The 21019-nt window shown below is 39.9% G+C and overlaps 1 protein-coding gene and 1 long non-coding RNA gene across 3 annotated transcripts in view; one reads left to right on the top strand and one right to left on the bottom strand.

Moving 5' to 3' along the window:
• ABTB2 (ankyrin repeat and BTB domain containing 2) overlaps positions 1–21019 on the top strand; it is a 234954-nt gene that overhangs the window by 64357 nt on the left and 149578 nt on the right. The window lies entirely within an intron of this gene.
• LOC147034902 (uncharacterized) overlaps positions 1596–21019 on the bottom strand; it is a 37491-nt gene continuing 18067 nt past the window's right edge. The window contains exons 2-3 of the long non-coding RNA XR_015060720.1: positions 16614–16732; positions 1596–3066 (exon numbers count right to left, since the gene is read on the bottom strand). This is a non-coding gene — a long non-coding RNA (uncharacterized LOC147034902). The remainder of the gene's footprint in view (positions 3067–16613; positions 16733–21019) is intronic.

Genomic DNA, 21019 nt, shown 5'->3' with positions numbered 1-21019 from the left:
TTTTATTTATTTTTTAAACCAGTGTCGAACACGTCCTCAACTATATGTCGGATGTGCATTAACCAATCATGTTCACACTTGGCACACAGATAATGAATAATGGCTTGCATAAGTGCATCAATTTTTTTCGAGATCAGATCCAATATGGCTGACTGGCGGCCATTTTATTTGTAAAAAATCTGATGTTAAACACATCCTCAACCATTTCTTGGGAATGCATTTGTTGTACAAACTTGGCACACACAAAACAAATGTTGGCTTACATATGCACATCATTTTTTTTTTAGAGATCAGATCCAAGATGGCAATCTGGTGGCCATTTTGTTTCTTAAATGTGTCCCCATCCATTTCTCAGACATGCATGATCCGGTTTTGTTCAAACTTGGCAGAAGCGCAGTACATGATGGTATGCATGTGCACCTCACTTTATTTAGTGTTCTGTTCAAAGATGGCCGACTGGTAGACTGGCGGCCATTTTAGTTGTTCATAAGTATGGGCTCGCCCTTTAAATCCATACAGCGAAATTACTAAAATAACGGTGCTCTGACATTTTGTTTTTTTTTACTTGTTTATTTATATTTTTTACATTGATGTAATATTAATAGCAGAACTTGGAGATTAACCTCATGCAGGATAAATGTATTCTTAGCTGTCCGTGCATTGCGATGTGAATTACGACTAATCGGTACTGTATGTGGTACAGAATGTAATTATAATAAACACATTTATACCACCCTTGGTGGTGTAATAGTTAGACTATTAGAGCATCCACTCTGAGTCTGGGAGGGTGGCGGTTCAAACCCCCAGTCGAGTCATCAAAGACCTGAAATGGTTCTTGCTGCTTCCTTGCTTGACCTTCAGCATTTAAAAATGATAGAGCATGGGCAAAATTCATAATTTGGCAATGATAGTGCAGACTTTGGGCCTAATGATCTCCTGCGTCAAAGTTACTTATAGGTGAACGAGTGTTGTTATGATATGGTATTAAAATCTGGGTTGGTCCATCCAGATGAGCCATTGGTTCAGATGGTCCTCATGAGCCATTGGTTCACCAGGCCAAGTGTCATTTCCTACTTTTACTCGATCCAGATGTTTGTGGCAACTTACATCTGATAAGGACATATATGGCAGTATATATTTTATAACATCATTAAATAACAGGCAGATTTGCATAATATTTTGAAACTGGTACAATGGGACACATATTCTTATCTTGGTCTGAGCGTCTTTAGTGCTCTCTCCATAGAAGAGGGTATTGAATTTGGGTTATTTTGTTTGTTTGTCTGTGTGTTTGTGTGTCTATTAATTGTCTATGTCTATTAATTACATACTATTGAAACAATAATGGTAATGATCATGAAACATAATGATAATGGTACATTATATTAATCATAATGGTCCATAATGATGATGGTTCATAATGATAATGATAATAATAATAATAATGACAATATTGATTATGATAATATTGTTAATCATGATAATAATGGTGATGGTAATGATAATAACAATGATAATGTTGATAATATTGATAATAATAATGATAATGGTACCTAAATACATATATAAATTATGTACTGTTGTAACAGGAGGATGTCTATTATATATTATGTACCATTGGAACGTGAACACAGTACGTCTATTAATTATGTACTATTGGAACGCGAGTATGTCCATTAATTGCACACTAATTCAATGTGAGTATGTGTATTAATTACTTCCGAATGAAATGTGAGTACGATGTCTATAAATTACATTTCATTGGAATATGATTATGTGTATGAATTATGCACTGTTTGAATGTGTCGGACTGTGAGTACGTCTATTTATTAGGTATTATTGGACCTGACTACATACGTATATTTATTTCTTCCATTAATTATGTACTATGTGAACATACCTTTTAGACCTTTATACCCTTTTAAAACCCTTGTACCCTTTTTAAACTTTGTAAGACCCTTTTGAGCCTTTATATCCCTTCGACCCCATAGACTCCTTTTTCATACCTTTTGATGTTCACACCCTTAGTTGTTCACACCTTTCAGACCTTTTAGACTTTTCAATTCCCTTTAGACATTTTAGACCACTTTGACATTTAGACTGCCTTTTAAACCGTTTTAAGACGATTCAGGCCTTTTAGACCACTTACACCTTTAAAGACCCTTTGAACCACTTTGGACCTATAGACTTATTCATACATATAGACCTGAAGACCTTTTCAGACGTGTAGACCTTTCGACTGTTTGACCGTTCCACCTTCACACATTTACACATTCCCATATTTACAGAACTTTGACCTTTCGACCATTTACACTTTTAATTTGCATTCAATGATCTTCCATTCAGTAAATTATTCCATTTATTTGCCACACAAAATACACCTCACAAAACAAGTCCTCACTAGGATCTGCAAACTCTGATTGCTCTTTCTTGTTTAACTTTGTTTTGGTTCCACTTGAACTTCGTGGCATTAATCATAGTTATATTTGTAAGACAGTTCTTGCTCAGAGTTCTGCAAGTAATGTGTCTGTTTTCTTTCTCAAACTGTGTGATGTTCCCACCAGATGAAACATTCTATCCTTATTTGCCTGCTGGCATGATCACAAAACATATACACATGGATGCCATGATTTAGGTCACTCAATTTAACAAAAAATTGCATGCCATTGCACAGTAGATCCCATGGTTAAAAAAAATTCAATGCATGATGATGGAAACAAAGATACCCTGTTATGAAATGCTTTTAATTTTTGCAGCATGTTTCCATTCAACACAATTCATTGATCAGCATACTTTGTTTTGACTGTCTCGTGAAAGCTGTTGCCTGGTGTTGGCTTAATGGTTAGGGTTGCTGGCTTGGGATCCTAGTGTCCTGAGTTCAAATCCTTCTTGGCTGTTGAATTACCACCGGGTGGGGTTGACTTAGCTTGTCATCCTTCTGAGGTCGGCAAAATGAGTACCAGCTTCCCGGAATGATTGAGCCATTTGAGTATCCTTCGTCGGAGTGGCAGCCCATCCAGGATTGTGGCCAATAGCCCAGGAGACTCCATCGGCAGCACCAACGCTCTGTACAGAGTATGGTACCATTGTATTTGGATCTGGATTTGGATTAAAGCTATTGATCACTTGTAAAATATCTGAATCGCAATAAGATAATACTGTCGGCAGGCCAACATTTTAAATAATTTAAAGTGCGATCTGACGATTACCATTCCCTGATGGAAATGTAAGTGTTGCTGATGTTTCCTAAATGAGGACTATCATGAGTCAATTGTTGACTGCAGGAATTTGAGTTTTGGTCATGGCACAGGCACACAATAGCCTGCCCTATTTGAAAGGTATTTTGGAAGTTTAAACATCCAAAAGAAAGTGTTAGCATATGGGCTAAATGCCATGAAGGCCATTAATTCAGAAGGGATAGCATATTTCAAAATGCAATACCATGCCCGTGAAATACAAGTATGTTTTTTTAATCAGATCCGCTTCCATTATTAATCAAACCTAGAGTACCTGTACCTGGAAAGGAATAGTAGTTCTGAAAATAGTGCTGCATACCGGATTGCATGTTTCAGTGTTGCTTGCAAAATGATTTTTAAGATTGTTATGGCAAAAAAAATTCTTTCAACAAATAATTCAAAGCACTTCTCTTCTACACAACGTTTTTGATTTTGTTGAATGAATCTGCTGCTACTACAAAACAAATATTTTGTGGATGGCAAATGTGGGAAGCAACAAAAGATGGTCATGTGTGAAAACTGGATCACAAAGGTACACTTCAACTCTTTGCAAAGTTTGATCTTGGGTCTAATTTATTGTGATGACAAATGTAAAGCTGTACTGGGAACGGATGCTGTTGCCAAACAATTGAGAATGACTCGTCAGTGGGCTGTATTGAATTGCCAGGAATTAGCACCATTTTGTGTGATCCTACAATTATTGCCTGCTGTAGTCATCCGTTGATGATGAACAGCTTACCCTTTTGTATTTTTGCACTATTCAGCTTTGACAACTCAGATTAAAACTGAAACTACAGACAAAAACATTCTTTTATTATACAAATTGCTCATTCCATTATTTGGGTGGTGTATTGGCAATCGCTGCCTCAATCAGTTCTGTGATATGTATATTGTATATGTCTTTGATCAATCATTGATCATCATGATCATTGGTCATATGATTGATTGATCAATCATAATCAATCATCGATGAGGTGAGAGCTGATTGGCTATTTCCTCCTTTCACAGTTGAGATATGTGGGTGGGTCTTTATTATTTATATATTGACTGTTTTTGATGTTTGCACGTGGTACATGCTTAGGAGCCTCCTTGGTATGCATTGCTCTCTGCGCTATTGCTGATGATTCACCAGTAAGCGATGAAACAGGTCCGGTAGCTGAGGGGGTGTGCAGCATTGGGATTCTCATGTGTGTACGATGTGTGAACGTCTTTATAGTTGTGGAGGAACTCTGGGAAGGGTTCAAAACAGCAAAAGCGCTTATCTTGTTTAGGCCTTCTTGGGTTGCTTTATGCAGCTTCTTTGGCTAGAGGAGTGTGGGAGGTGTCAATTATTTATATAATCCTAGCCAACTGGGTTTAGTTCATTTGGTGAGAGCTGATTGGCGATTCCCACCATTCACAGGTGAGAGATGTGGGTGGGTCTTCATATTCATATATATATATATATATATATATATATATATATATATATATATATATATATATATATATACAAATGTCACACGTGGCATGTGATGTGTGATTTGTGGCATGACATGTGACAAGCCGGGAGGGTGGTCTAACTGTGGATATAGTGGGCATACCCATACACTACGCACCTCTGATGCAAATGACAAAAACTGGATGGTGCAAACAGCTGGATAAGGTGAGCAACAAACAACACTCAATCCCAAACACCACATATTCCTGTATAAAACACCCATTGGGAACCCTAACACTCACACAACCAACACCTTATCATGTCCAACCCGGACACAAACCCAGCCATGTGCATGCTCCAGACACATAAAAACAAGCAGCAAACACACACGCTCACCCACAAGCATACAACACCAGATCACATGCCGGTAAAAACAAAAAAAGAGCAGAGCAGCTCATCGATGATGTGAGTTGATATTTATTTTGCTTGTGTGCAAATTGAAATTAATAAAACATTCCAATATTTGACCTTGAGCAACAGCATGTGACTGGAAATGAGCGGTTGTATCGGAAATAAAAACCGGACATGTGGAGATGGTTAGGGTCTATTGGCCTGAGGAAGCCTGCTGTGAAGCATGTGAAATGTCCACTGAGGCCGGGTCCATCAGCACATGTACACGGGCGATTTGAGCGGTGAATGAAACACCTGTGTTGGCCTGCTGGTGACCGATCTCACTTCACTCAATGTGCACTACTCCCCCCTCCACAATCCCCCATCAACCATCACCCTAACAATACCCACCACTACAAACCCCCCTTCCTACTAGCACCACTCCCTACTCCACTGGGGCAGGGCATCAACACGGCACAGCACAGACGCAGAAAGGCACATCTACAGACACAAATGGCATCCTGGGAAAGTATGAAATGGAACAACCCCATAAAATACAGGACAACTGGTCAGCCTGTGATGGGACAAAGCATCTGTCTCCCATTTTCTCGGCAGTGTCCGGGTGTGCCTGTGTGGTGTCGGCTGTTGGGCAATGACGGATATTTCTGCTTGAGGAATATAACGGATTTATCAATGAATACCAAATCCCTTATAAAAGATCAATTGAACAGCAAAACCAAACCTACCAATCTGGAGTGAACATGCGACCAGCATTTTCATCTTCACTTGCACCTCCATTGTCGCCATCTTCGCCTAAATCTCTCACACAAGGGTCGAAACAATACAGCTCCACAATTTCCCCAAAAGCGTTTGCATCACTAATTTTGTCTCCAACTGTTTTTTCAAAATCCCACTCATCAGTTTCAACAGACTGAGAATGTTCAGAGTTGCTAATAACGGCAGAATCAGTATCAGAATCTGAGCTCGAAATACACTTTCTCGGTGTAAGCTGCCATTTGGATCAAGGTGGGTTCTGGGTGTGACATCACTGATGAAAATCAAACACCAAGGATCTAGGTCACTCCCGTTCTAGTGCTTTTTTAGGCACTTTGTGATTGGCAAAAAATATCCTAAAAAATTTCCCTTCAAATTACACCGTGATTAATGATTTTCAACAGTTTTCATAACCAAAAAATTTTGCGTTTGGGTTCCCCTTGCAAAATAATACAAATAAATATAGAAACGCCGATTGCATCATCAATGGACTGCTTTTCTCTTTTTATTATTGACTCGTGATCTGTTATTGTATGTACAGGGTTTAGTGAGTGAGTGAGTGTGTGTGCTAGTTATTGTTTCTGTGTTTCCAGAGCACGAACATGGTTGGGTTCCCATTTGGGTTGGACATGGTGACGTGTGGGTTGCATGATTGGTAGAGTTTCCTTTGGGTGTTGTACTTGTGTGGGCATGGTGTTTTGGATCAAGCATTGCTGTTTTTTGCTCACCTTATCCAGTTATTGCCATTCGTATCAGTACTGTGAATTGGGTGGCTATGTCCACAGTCTCTCCAGTAAGACCACCCTCTCGGCTGTTGACGTGCCAGACTCAGGGCGGATGCTCTATCCATTATGCCACCGAGTCTGGTCAAAAGGAAGCCTGACTTTTTCAGAGTTGAACTGTTAAAGTCATAATGCATTACTGTGGATTTCACTGTTTGCAAAATTCACCCTCATCCCCATTTCATATTTCAAAAGACATGACATTCAACCTGCTTTTGCAGACTCTCATAATCTGCTTAGCATGAGTCAAATTTACTGCGACTCACAAGCAATGAATGTAAAATCGATACACTATAGGCATCTACTCACTCTTGGAATAATACATGGTGCAGATGTGAGCTTGGACTTATGGCATTTCCCAACCTGTGGCTGCAAAGTGTTCCACAATCCAGTACCGGCAAATCTCCCAAAGGGCATGCTCTGTGCCGAGTTTCTGCCCTAATGGGCATAGGCTTTGCTTGAGTGATTGCAGAGCGCTTGACTCTCACACGTGCCATCAATTTGTTGCCTCTGCCATTGAATGAACAATTCGTTTGTTGCCTTTATTATTTCTCCTGCTGAAATTTAGGTTCTGGAGAACCTGGAGATTTCTCATTCTGGAGAAAAAAAATCGTTTTTTATTGTTTGTTTTTAAACTTTACATAGCATGGATTGAAATGCTAAGACGTTGCCATATCCTTCAAGCAAATACGATCACATTCAATCTGGCAAGCCTCGAGTGAGAAATCATTTGCCACTGATCCAGCCATTCCTGGCAAGTCTTCAGCCGAGCTTCATGGGATTTCTTTGTTTCTTTATTTTCTGCGTTGCATATTTTTCCACTGCATCTGGTTTTCTCTATCGCCAGGTGCCGCTTGATGTTAGACTGTGTGGCTCTGCTTGAAGGCAAGCTGTGCTGCATCGTCAGTGAAAATTGAATTACTAGATTATTCGCAAAGAGATTTCATAACCCAGAATTTGACATTGTTGATTCCTAAAACAGAATCTACAATCTGCAACCACATCACTGTTATATCCACCATTATATTTGGTGATTTATTTATTTATTTTTTAATGACTTCCAGGCAAGGGGTTGGATTGAATTACCAAGAAGCAGATTTGTGGTTTTTCTCTGAACTCGTTGGGTTTTCATCAGCCATAACCATGCTGGTGTATCCCTTTCTTCCAAAGAGATGATTATTGTTAATAACCATGCTGTTTCCATTCTCATCAGAAAGCAATATGTATTCCTCTTGGGACTGATTGAGTAGTTGAGGAAGGCATCTTCCAAGACTAGGTCTGGCTCAAACTTTTTCAGGATATACCCATATATTTGCTTAAAGAGTAGTGTTGATTTAATGTCCCATTTTATTTAGCATGTTCATGAGGAGTGAGCAATCTCTAGAAGAGGGACATTTAATCTTAGTGTAAATTGATTAAAGTGATCTGCAGTTGAAAGCAACAGACCAGTGCTTCAAAATAATATGAATTGAAAAATATTGAGTGTTCATGGATACAGAGATAGATGAGAACCTTCAAAATAGAGGAAACTTTAACAATGGAGAAAATTAACAGACGCATTCAAACTCAAATTTTGCTCCAATGCTGCAAAACTGTCTTGTAAATGATAATGGTTGTTCATCTGTGCTTTGTTTTTGTTTGTTTGTTTTTAAAAGGCCCTGTGCTTTCATTCAAATACTCTGTTGATTTGTGCTTTCATACCTACAAGTTACGGTGCAAACCTTTAGATGTTGAAGAAAAAAAAAAGTAAAGTGAAAACTCTGATGAAATTGATTAACGGACACATTCCTTACAATCCCACCGGGTTGCTGTATTTCATTTTTTGAAAGGCAACTTCAGGTTCTGTCACATCTCTCTGACAATTGATGCAGCACTTTCATCCTGTTGGCTTTTCACAAAGTCACTGAGGCACATTAATGACAGGTGCCCCTTGACTCTTTCCATTGTGGATTTACAATTGGTGAACACAAAATTACCTCTGTTTCAGAAAAGGAAAGTTGTTTGTTCATAACCATGTTGAGGTTGAATCATCCTGATGGAAGATGAGTAGAATTAATGGGGCAATTATTGCGTATTTTATTTTGTTTTCTTACTTATGACGGAGCAACATGCCAGATGTTTTTCATAAAGGGTTGAACTATCTCTTGGGAGTAGTGACCTATAGGGTTAGCAGCTTAAGATTAAATCATTCTTTAACAGGGCCAATAAATATACAGTGGCGGATTAACGCAAGAGCACGCAGGGCCTGTGCCCATGGCCCAGAGCTCCATGAGATTTCCCAGAACCCCAGGGAAAAATACATTTACTGTTAAAATCTTCTATACCAGATCCACCACTATAATATTATGTTTCAAGTTCCGAGTTGATGTTCGGGGTGTTTCAGTGCTGGTTTCAGCTTTATACTGTTGTGCGGTTCTCTGCGCTTGAGCGCTGCTTGACCATTGAGAATAGTTGGAGGTGCAAAACCAGACAATACTTGATAATACAATGATAATAAACAAGAATGACTGCACTGTGGTCACAACCTGCGACAGAATCCAATAATGGGCCGATTGGGAAATGCGCATTCAAAGCACTCTTAAAACATGAACAGTGTGACTGGGAACCACATTAACTGAGCTATTAAAATATTTACTCAACACCTCCCATCCATGTCAACCTATGCCACGGTTATATCAGAACGAGCTGATTCGTCACATGGTCACAGATTGTTTAACTCCAACATGAGACAGTTGGAAAACGATGTAACATTATTTTTTTGGTAACTATCGTCAATTAATACCCAAAACAATTGCAAGTCTGTCGACAAAGAAAACTATTTCATAAACTCATGTTCCAATATGTAAATGTCTTGCAACGTCATTGGTCAGATGGCAGTTCCCGTTAGAATGAATTGGCAGTTAAAAATATGGATCAGCGGTACTTAACTGGGAGCTCAAAGAGAAAAGTGAAGCAGGCAAAAGAGGCTAAAGGAGTTTGTTTGTTAAAAAAACAACAAGATACCAACTATAAAGCAATACCTCAAGGAGAAAGAAAAACGAGAAACGACAGACAATGGCGACACAGCTTCGGGTTTGGCAGACATGGCTGCTGACAATGTAGAACATGCGGCTTAAGCACTCAAGCAAATACTCCAACGAAACGGGTGATAAGGAACGGCTAGCTTGGAAAGCGTTACAAGCTGATTGGTAATGGAACACCTTAACATGGCTTATTTTTTCCAAGGAGGGGAAAAGGCAATAAAACATGGGAATTCCTCCGGATTTTTTTGCAGTCAAGTCGAAAGCAACATCGGATAAGCAAGTGCGAAAATAAGACGGAGGCTTAAAAAAAAATCTTTAACTGCCTCTGTAAATATAGGGTTTGCTGCTTAAGATTCAATTGTTCTTTGACAGGGACAATAATGCAATTTATCACATTGGTGATATTAAAGGTGGCAAAAGTTTGCTTTTTTATTCTGGAGGTGACTCAGTCCAACCTGAAATAGGTTGCTCTTGTTGGCTTATTCTTATAAATACAAAATGAGGTGGCACAATATTTTAGACCGCAGAAACGATAAAGATGGAGCAATAATAGCACTGACATGAGACACTCATAGTTATTGGAATCCATTTACAGAATGTTTTGTTGTGAATTTTGAAGGACCAATTGACACAGGTGACATGACCCTATGAGAATATTATCTTGTCCTGAGGTAGTGCTCCATTGTTACATTGATCTTGTAATTGGGATGTTGCTTATGTAGTTTTAGCTTTAAAAATCACTTGCTTTGATACAACTGGGCTTTCTGGCCCCAAGCCTTGCCCCCACTTCTCCTTTATAATTTACCTCCCTTGGAAAGGCCCAGTCAATAATGTCCCTTCTTGACATGCCACAAAGCCATGCACAAGAGAACAGGTACTATATAATTGGATTCACATGAGAAAGATAATTTTTCAATCTGACTTAGGGATTTGGTTCTCACTGAATATTTTCACTGCCTATTGAAGTTCACAGCAGGCCTGTGATAAAGTCAAGGTTAAGTTAATTCCTTACTTTTTAAAAGCAAACTTTTCATCAAGTAAGTGCAGTATAATAATAAGAATTGTCAAAACGATTTCAAGATTTCTGCAAAATTCCATCTCACTTGTTTTGAAGTCCCCAGCAAGTTTTGCAATAAAAATTTCAATATTCTTCAACAAGTAGATCAGCAAAATCTGAAACTCTAATAAATAGTTTTCTTTGGTTGTATGAAGGATTATGAATGTTGTTTATGTTGACATTCCACCGAAACTCTCAATACCCCCCCACCCCACCACTTTCTCAACAATCCTCTAGAAGAAGTCCTTTCTTTCAAGCTTCTGGGTCTCACTATCTGCCATGACCTTTCATGGGTAAGCCACATTTCAAACCTGGCCTCTAAAGCCAGTCGCCGACTGGGAATCCTCCATCGTGCAAAGTCCTTCCTCGGCCCACCTGAGCTCCTGCCCACAAAGAAAGCTTTCGTCCGCAGCCTGATGGACTCCTGCTCTCCCCTCGGGCTGGTGCTCCTGCCTCCCACCTTTCTCGGCTTCACGCTGTGGAAACCAAGGCATTTCGGATCATTGGCATCTCCCGTGATGAGGCTGAGTCTTTGGGCCACTCACTCTCTCACCGCAGGCTGGTTGGTGGTCTTTCTGTCTTCTACCGTCTCCTCTCCAGCCTCGCCCCCCCTCCACTGCTCTCTCTGCGATTTGTCGCCACCACATTTCCACAGGGCACTCAAGGTCCGCCAACAACCCCTTCTGGTAAAACTACCAAAATCACGAATCACTGCTCACCTTCACTCTTTCATTCCTCTTTTTCCCCACTTTTGGAATAAACTCCCTCACTCTATTCAATTCCATTCTTCCCTCCAGGCCTTCAAAACTGCTGCTCACCACCACCTCTTATCACCCCCCATCCAAATCCTCGATATTTTCTACCCCCGATAATCCACCGAAGCCCACCTCTTTCTAATTCCCGGCTTTCCTTCCTGAAAGTCCCCGTAACGTCCATCTTGTATTACCCATGTTCCCCGCCCGATCCCTCTCCCTTCCACAGATCTCCTAATGTCTCTGTTCCCCACTGTTTTGTCCTTCCCACTCCCACCCCTCCTGTCTCATGCCTCCTTGCTGTATGTTGTGTGTTCGCTCTCATATGAGCCTCGACAAGGTGTACAAAAAAAAAATCCCCATTCAATGCTGATTCGCTTTTCCTTCCAAATTGATACCAAAATCTCTTGTACTACTCACCAAACAAAATGTCCAGGTTATAATGAACATGCTTCTTCGCCATCAGATTTAACTACTATTGGCTTGAAATAAATTACTTCATCAAAGAAAGATTGATTTGCATCAGTTCTGCTTACATACTTGTGTGTATCCTGTGCCTGTTTGCAGCACAGTGATTCGAGTTCTTTTCCAAAAGGTAAGATGTGCCTCTGCCATCTTGGAATGTCAAAATAAACTGTGAAACCTATATGGCAGTGTACAATGGCTGCGAAAGCTAACACAATACAAACAAGTTGTCCACCTAAACCAATAGGGCATTGTGGGTCGTATTGCAGCCATCAGAAAATGCATCTGACCACAGGCCAGAGCCTGAGATCCGGCGTGAGTCAGCTTGTGGACCAATGACACAATCACCTGTCAATGAATCAGTGTTGCTCCATCTATATCTGAGTTCACAGTCTGGATCCGACCATCTGGCCAAGAGTTAGCACTTCATCCTGAGAAAAATACCATTTATTGTGTAATAAGAAGAAAGCTTGTAACAGTTTGTAGTTGAGTGCATTCAGTAGTCTAGCAGTTTGTGGAACATGTTAAGTTCATTCATTCATGTGATTAATTGTGGCTTTTTGCAAACAGTGCAAATTCCCAGAAACCCCAGGCAATAGTAATCTGGCTGTAGTTCTTGTGAGCAGATGCATTTCACTTACTCCATCTTCATTTATGCTCATTTGGGACTCGATGTGTTTGTGTTTTGCTGCCTAGTAAACCAGTGTATTAAAAAAAAAAGGAGCAATGTAAAAATATGTTATTGCCTGGAAGTTCCTTGGTTTTCAGACTCGTATCGGCAATGATTGTGCGATTATACGAGGCATGGATAATCTTCACGTTTTTTGGAATGATTAAATCATTCCTCCATTTTTTCCTGAAAGTTCTTTCCACAGAAATATATATTTTTTCAGTTATTCGTGTTAATCATAAATTCCTGTCTCGATACATACCCCACACCAGGTCACACAACACATCAGGAGTTACCCTGACAAGCCTGTAATCTTAGCCTTCTGGATGTGATCCGAGCTGACACTGCGGAGAGAAAGAGAATGAACAAATGCTCAAACTATTTAAATTTTAAACGATCTACTGTTAAGGATCATGGTGCAGTGTTTAGGTTATCAGGTTTGAAACCCAAGGGGCGTGCGGCTTCAGGAAAGGCTTATCCCACATGACAGGTTGGCCGCCTAAGTTATGTTAAATTAGCATCGTCTGGAATCCATTTAGCCTGTGCAGGGTTGGAATAGCTATGTGGAATGCGCTGTGTGCACACAAGGGACATCTGCTGAAGAACAAAACTGCTAAGGTTTCCTTTTCTTTTTGTTCTGCATTGCTCTCACTTCGACAATTGACTAAACGATGGAGGATGGTGCTACAGCTTGTTTTGCAGGCAGATGTTAAATGCAAGATTGTCATTGTTGATGCCATAGTGTATTGGAGTGGGGGTGGGTGTCTCTTTTTGGAAAGGTGGGGCTCATTCTCCCTCTCCCCAAACCTCCTGCACACCATATAACCACACTTGTCCTTTTGTTCAGTATCTTGGGCAATTTATAATTTGTAATTGTCTGCTACACCATCATGTGGAGAACCGTCTGATGTGGAGGAGATGATCAACACACACACGCATGCATATATCTGAGGTTAAATGAGGGCAATGTTTTGCCCCACCTGACCCAACAGAGGCATTGTTTCACATGTGAATCTCATGGAAGTTTTATTGTGCGAGGGTCACAGTCTCACAATCAAACTTAGTACAACACAAAACAACCTACTTTGAGATTTTGGAAACTGTGCTAACAAGCATACCCGAGTTCTAAACTGTACGTGCAAGGATAAAAGTAGGCCGTGGGGTGTTGGGAGGGAAACACAGTGCACCAGGCTGTCCCTTGTCTTTTTGAAATGAACCAGCCCACAAGAGGAAACGCCTGTCTGCGCAGAGTTTGGTGGGTGTGTGGTTTGTGCACCAACCAGCTTTTTGTGTCCATCTATTATTGTGCAAGCAGCGGTCTCCCTTGAGCCTTGTTTATTTGGTGATGCAATCTCTTGTATCTCACCTGTATTTTCATTCTTTAAATTTTTCCAACCTTTGAATCCACAAAGTGTTTTTGTTTTCTTTTTTTCTGGAAGCTCTTAATGTAAACTTGCTTATTTGCCTTTGAAATGGTGTTCTATTTTTCTTTAGAATTTAATTTGTTGGAATATATTGAGGAACCAACAACATCCAAATAGCTTTTATCATTGCCTCTGACGTTTTTAAAATGAAATCATTTTCGTTTTTTGAAAATGTTTTATGAAATCTTTACGTCATTAAGTTATTATTGAGGCCATCTCAATGGTGTCCTGCTCCATCAATGATGGTTGGATGTAGAGGTCGACCCATGTGAGTTTTTCAAGAGCCGATGCCGATATTGATATGTGCAGTGCAACGGGGCTGATGACCAATATTATGCTGATATATTTGAATTTAATTTTAAAATTAAAGGTATTACACAAAATTGTTCAACTTAAATTACCAAATTTATTTCACTTAATTATTTAATTGGCTTGCTTGCTCAAGCACATCACAGCATTACAATGTCTGCTAACTGACAACATTATTTTCATTATCAACATGATGATAATGCCAAGCAAAACTTGTACAAGTAACCAGCCACAAATCCGTCATCGTAAAATTCGGTTTTACCTAAAAACCACCAATTTTTCAAGCGAAAACTATAATTTTGAGATTTAGGATAAAATAAATGTAAAAAACAAACAAACATTTTAATTCCTGCCTCCCACGTAGTCTAATATCAGCTGCCATGTGAGGGTGGTGCTATGGGTGGCAGGGTGGGTTTCCCACCATTGTTTAATTATTTACACTTTGAGCGTCATATTCAGCAACTCCTCATTTTACATGATAGTTGCGTTCCATGAATTTACTGCGTTAGCTGAAAATGTGTAAACTGAAAGTAATTTTCCCATAAGAAGCAATGTAATTGGTGGAGGTTGTGTTTCAGGATGTGGGTGGGTACTGCAAGAGAGAGAGAGAGAGAGAGAGAGAGAGAGAGAGAGAGAGAGAGAGAGAGAGAGAGAGAGAGAGAGAGAGAGAGAGAGAGAGAGACAGACAGACAGACAGACAGACAGACAGACAGACAGACTTATGCATGTAAATAAAATGAAACTTCACCAACGAATGTTAAATGGAGGTGCAGTGGTGATTGTGTGGAGTTATCGAGTGGAGGAAGGTGCAGGGTCATCAACATCTGACATTGCAGTGAATCACTTTAATCTGACATTGCAGTGAGTCATGTTTCAGTTACTGTGACTCACTTTCTTTGCAATAATGGTGAAACACTCTGAGCACTCACTTTGATTTTTATCGGTATTGAACAAATCCTTCAGAAAGTGGATTCCGTCAGTCCAAGCACTTGGAAAATGTTCACTTTCTATCGATCGATCACTTCTTATTTCGCCTTCATTTAAATAGCTTTCCTTTGTTTCTTAAGCACAGAGGCACTTGTATTGCTCATTGATCCCTTGCCAGTCATGGTGTCGATGGGTGCACAAGATATTACGCGCAAAGTTTAGGATGATATTTCAACTTTTGATATATCCACAAACTGCCCAGCATCCCACGTCCCATCTCTGACTAGTTTGGTCAGTGTGGATTGACAGCCGGATGTTTTCAGATGCTTATATCAATGGACAAGGAGTCGGTGTTAATTCAAATATGCCATGTTACATATCTGACTGCATCTAGGTCTGAGGTGACCATGGATATACAGAGTGACGACAAAGTCCCTTTGCACGCAATTAAAATTAGTTCAAATTTATCTGTATGTTTTGCTCCATTCTCTGAACAAATTTGTTTTTTTCTCAATGTTCTTCTGGGCATCATCTTCCATGTCGAGGGTTGGAGGTCATAAAAGCATCCCCTGACAGCTGTTTTGAGGTCTTCAACTGTCAATAATAATCAGCTATCCTGCAACAAGATGGTGCACCAGCGCATTATGCTCTCGCAGTTAGAGAATATATCGATGACTAATTCAGTGTATGATAGATTGGACATGGATCTGAGGTAGTGTGGCCTCCTCGAAGTCCAGACTTAACAACATGACAACTCATTTTGGGACATTGTGAAATAGGAAATTTTTCATCTCCGCTTAGCAATAGTTGAAGACCTCAAAACAGCTGTCAGGGGCTGCTTCTATGACCTCCAACCCTCAACATGGAAGATGATGTCCAGAAGAACATTAAGAAAAATTCAAATTTGTTCGGAGAATGGAGGGAAGCATCCAGATAAATTCGAACTAAATTCTATCTGCGTGCACAGGGACTTTGTGGCCACTCTTTACAAGTACAGATTAAAATTTTCCCACGGGAGCCAGGGTGCAGGGGAAGGCATGCTGCGGAGTGTGCACCCGGCACGAATGTCAGATTCAGCTGTGGGGCCTCTGAGAGATGTCCTGTGTGCTAGAATGGTGTGTGAGTGGTCACAAGGCGGTTTGTTAGTGTGCTGAAGGCCCACTGTGTGGGAGTGAAAGCTCGCGAGACGGTCCTTGTGCGTAAGTGGTTTGAGAAAATGCCACAGTATGAGAGTGGGCATGTAAAAAACTGTGACGCCACCCCGTATATGTGTGACCTATATGGAGGTTTGACAGCATGCACAGTGGGTGTGGCAAACATGGCTTGGCTTGCTGTGGGGAGCGAAATACATTGAGATTTGAAAGCGAGGAATATACAGTCTTACCTTTTCCTCTTAGGCATATCCAGCGCTGTCAGCAAGCTCTCAATAATGTTCCGCAGTGGCTTCCTTGCCTGAAGGGTGGCTGCAGATGCCAAATTGACACAAGTGGGTGCTCCAGCTGTCTATCAAAAGGAGAAGGAAATTTATTTTATTTTTCTTTATATCGGCCATGTTGGCGCTATCATCGGCCAATGCTGATAACCTCAAAATTCCAGATATCGGCCGATTCATCGGTCGACCACTAGTTGGATGTCCCACTTGCTCGCATTAAATTATAAATTAAGCAATTTTGGTTTGTCCTGTTTGACACACATCTGAGCATACAACTCAGTCCAACATAACTGTTAGCATGTCCATTTTTTCCCAACGTCTTTGTAATTTTATATTAAAGGCACAAATATGTCTCGTCATGTCATTGTCCTGCCTGTTATTTCTGCACAAGCTCTTTCATGAGCTTTAGATCACCATTTTATTTTTAATTATTTCCATATTTCAGGGAAATTGCATGATTGACAATGAGTTCTGTCATACCTCAAATGTCAAGAAAGTGAATGAGTATTCATTGCCAACTTTACTGCCTTGGATATTTTGTTATCTCTACTGGTTCGTATCTCTCTTGGAAACTCCCAAACAATTATTCTCCTCCTTTCTCTGCCTTTATGGACCATTAACGCCAGAATAACTGCAATTCCACACAAGGAACAGGCCCTGCAGTGGCCAGGTGTGGATGCTAATTTAATTTGGAGATTCTTGTTACTTAATCTTCTGCAAAAAGCATTATTGTCCATTCTCAGTTTGAGTTTTGCATTTAATATTTATCTTCATCATCAACTGTAGATAACAATGAAAAATACACATTGGCTCTTACGTTGTGTTTCCTCCAAAACCAGGAGACCGAAGCGTGGCTCAATTGGGAGCTCATTTGCCTCAGAGCTATTTGATCTTGGATTTTATCCTCGACCAAATCTCACTGGATTAAAGTTGTTCTTATGATGCGTTGACAGCAGTGGTCCATGCCTTTCCATGGCCATCTTCTATATGTTAGGTATAGATTCGGAGTGTTTCAAGAATTCCACCAATTTTTGTGTTTGTAAAATTATATGGCTCCTTGTCGAGCATTCTCTTCTACAAAGCAAACACAAAACCAATCACTCCCTGCTGCTCGCTTTCATTTGTGGATGTTCCAGATACGTTTTTTGTTTTTTTTTTTAAACTGAATATTAGGCCTTCAGCATGGTAGAGTAAAGTGGGGCAAGTTTCCCCTGGCAGATAGGGTATGATGGTTGTGTCGCCAGGAAAGGTCAGCCAAGTAGGAAACTAGTATACGTCTGTAACTCAAAACATGCATCGTTTCCACATTGGGAAACATCGTTGCACTTTTCTTGTATTTGAAAGTCAATATGGGTGAAATCAGCACAGTTTGGGGGATTCAAACGAGGGATTCCAGGATTCCAGCACCAGCAGCCTCAGCAGTTTTATTTATGTTATAATGTATTTCTCTGGGGGTGGGGAGGGGTGTTGGGAGCTGGCACTCTCGCTCTTTAATATTAATATCTATTTATTTATATTCATCAGGTAGTTAACTTATTTTCACTGTGCCAAACTACTAGCCAATACTGAGTTCAAAGTTTCTTGAACTATTGGGGAATTTTAATTTATTTGGGGATCGAGCCCCATCAATTAATATAGTACTGACAACTTGCCATTGCGTTTAGTTTGGGACTTACTTTTTTTTTACACAGGCCTGTGTGAATGCTTAGTGAAGAGAAGAAAGGTAGGGGACAGTCGATCAACAGACAAAATTGGGCAAAAGAAAAACAGTGCGACAACAACAAATATGAAAAAACAGCACAAGGAGAGAAGACTGTGAGAGAAGGATGAGAACAGGGTCTCGGCGGGTATAGCATAGCTCAGTAATGGAAATAGGAAAGATTATGCAGTGACGATGAGCATAGTCCTGAAATCCTGATCAGTGGAAAAAAAACAACTGACAATGGATTCATGATCGTTCCACAGATAGTGTCACATCGCCTGATAGCAAACATCTGTAAAGATGTACAACTAGGAAATGACCTTGTTGGTTCATAATATCCAATGGAAAAGATACAATATCACACATTAGGATGGGATGTATTCTGTGAGCTGCCTGTTTGTTTTGATATGGATCTTGTCAAGCTTAATGTAAGGTGTTTGGTGAACTCCTTTCCACCTGTAACTATATTATGACTAAAACCATGCCACATACTCATCAATGGTTATCCATTTTGTTGCATTTCACAGTATACATGATCATGGGGGGTATCTACAGTCCGGTAGCTCAGCAGTAGTTATCATGGGAAACCTGCCTTTCCTTTTGATATTATTGCCTTGTGACATTATCTGGAGAAGCCAGTAAAAATCTCAATTGGTAACCCATGGTAAATGAAAACTTGACTAAAGCAGTCAAATGTCTCTCAGGTTCTTTCACTTTCATGAGGGGTAACTTGCATACAACAGAAAGCATACTCTGGTGCCTACTTAACTGGCATGTGAAGATCATGTTCGTATTCAAAGATGGAGTCATTACGAGGAACCTGGATAGGATTCTGGTTTAAGCCACGACTCCACGACCCACAAACCCATCCAGGTGCAGCCAAATGAGACTCACAGAAAAAAAATTCTGCAATAATTCACTTCTCTTTAGATAGAGATATAAATTAAAAAGGATGAAAGAGAAGAAAAAGCAAGGATTAGAATAAATAAAGAGAATTATGAAAAAAATTAGAAAGACGTATGAAAGGAACAAACTACAAAGATGTCATCGGAAAGAACCCAGATTGATAGATTTCAGCAGTTACTCCCCAGACTCAAACACAGCAACATGTACAAGCTACCAGAGCTACCTGATGTACAAACCACATAACTGATGGAGTTCCAGTTTAAACCCGAAATGATGGAGTTTATTCCCTCTTCTTTGTGATTTTCTTATTGCCCTTGCACTGGAGATTTTGTGCCTGGTGTTGATTTTAAACTTGTAAATTATACCTGTGATAAACCAGATCATCGACGGTGTTTTGCAAAACATTTTATGAATCATCCATGGTTATTTTGCATAGATATCAAGGGCAACTTTCTGTGGACAGAATGTTGTTCCATGTTTGGTAACTTTTAATTATCTCAAGTGGAACTGCAAGATGCTCGTTGCCCCCATTGACCTGTTTTTGCTTTGGGAAATAAGTGTCTACAAACTTCCCACCGTTCCCTTCTACCTCTTTATTGCAACTAAATTTGATTAATTACTGTCATGTGGAAAACATTGCTGAGTGTTTTTGTTCTCCGAGCTGTGTTTTTTCCTCATAAATTAGTGCTGGAATGGAAACACTCTCAAACGCTCATTCTTTGGACATGAACAAAGCCAGACCAGTGAGCCATTCTCACACAGGCTTTTATTAATTAAAGTATAACATTCATTGAATGACAGTTTTCAGATTGATTAATCACAAATGTAGACCCAATGCATGGTTGCCTACTACCTTGTCATGTTGAAGAGTAATCTCTCTTCTGAACAACATCTTTCAAGCAAAGTGTTCTCCCTTTCTCTATACGTTTCCTCGGTGGTCATTTATGTATAATCATTTCACAGCCTACATGGTTATATGACATGGTTCCATAAATGACTGCACTTTATAGATCTCCCAGTGAAAGGAATCTGCAAAAGGATCTAGAATTTCATTTTGTAATTAGAAATTTTGTTCAATCACTGATCAAATAACTGAATCTAATGATGATAATAGTAATAACATCTACCACTGTATGTAGCCTAATATATCACATCTGCGGTAATAAAGACATTAATATAGACATCGGTGTCTTTTCAAATTAATTTACAAGAATATTAGGTGACAATGTGCAAACTGACACAATCCTATTTTTAGGACACGCGGTCCTAAAAATAGGACAATGTGTCCTGAAGCTCACCCGGATCAGGAGCAAGTCACTCAAATCCCCCTTAGGTCCCTCAGCTCCTGATTTTTTTTATTTTTTTTTATGTCATAAACAAACTGGTACATTTGCTTGATGAAGGTTGTGGTCAAGTTTCATCGAAATTATGTTTGTAGTTTCAGAGAAAGCATGTATCTATTTTGCAAGGGGGGGGGGCGTGGTCAAACCCTCCATGTAGACCCCCTTAATGAGCGCATATTTTGATGTGGTCAATACACCTTCATTAGGCGTCAAATATGAAGCTTGTGGCCAAGCTTCATCAAAATTGTGTGTTTAATTTAAGTGATAATTGAATTGTTTACAGACTTGCTGACTGACTGTACTCACCGACGGACACTGCTCAATCGCATAAGCTCACCTGACTAAAGTCCAGGTGAGCTAAAAATGAACCATGCACCATGAGGCAAATGCTCAAATTTATCATTTCG

The sequence above is a fragment of the Eptatretus burgeri genome, chromosome 1, assembly GCF_056783735.1.
Source record: "Eptatretus burgeri isolate ZD-2024b chromosome 1, Ebu_testis_v1, whole genome shotgun sequence".
Lineage (NCBI taxonomy): Eukaryota > Metazoa > Chordata > Myxini > Myxiniformes > Myxinidae > Eptatretus > Eptatretus burgeri.
This window is presented reverse-complemented; position numbering and strand designations above follow the sequence as displayed.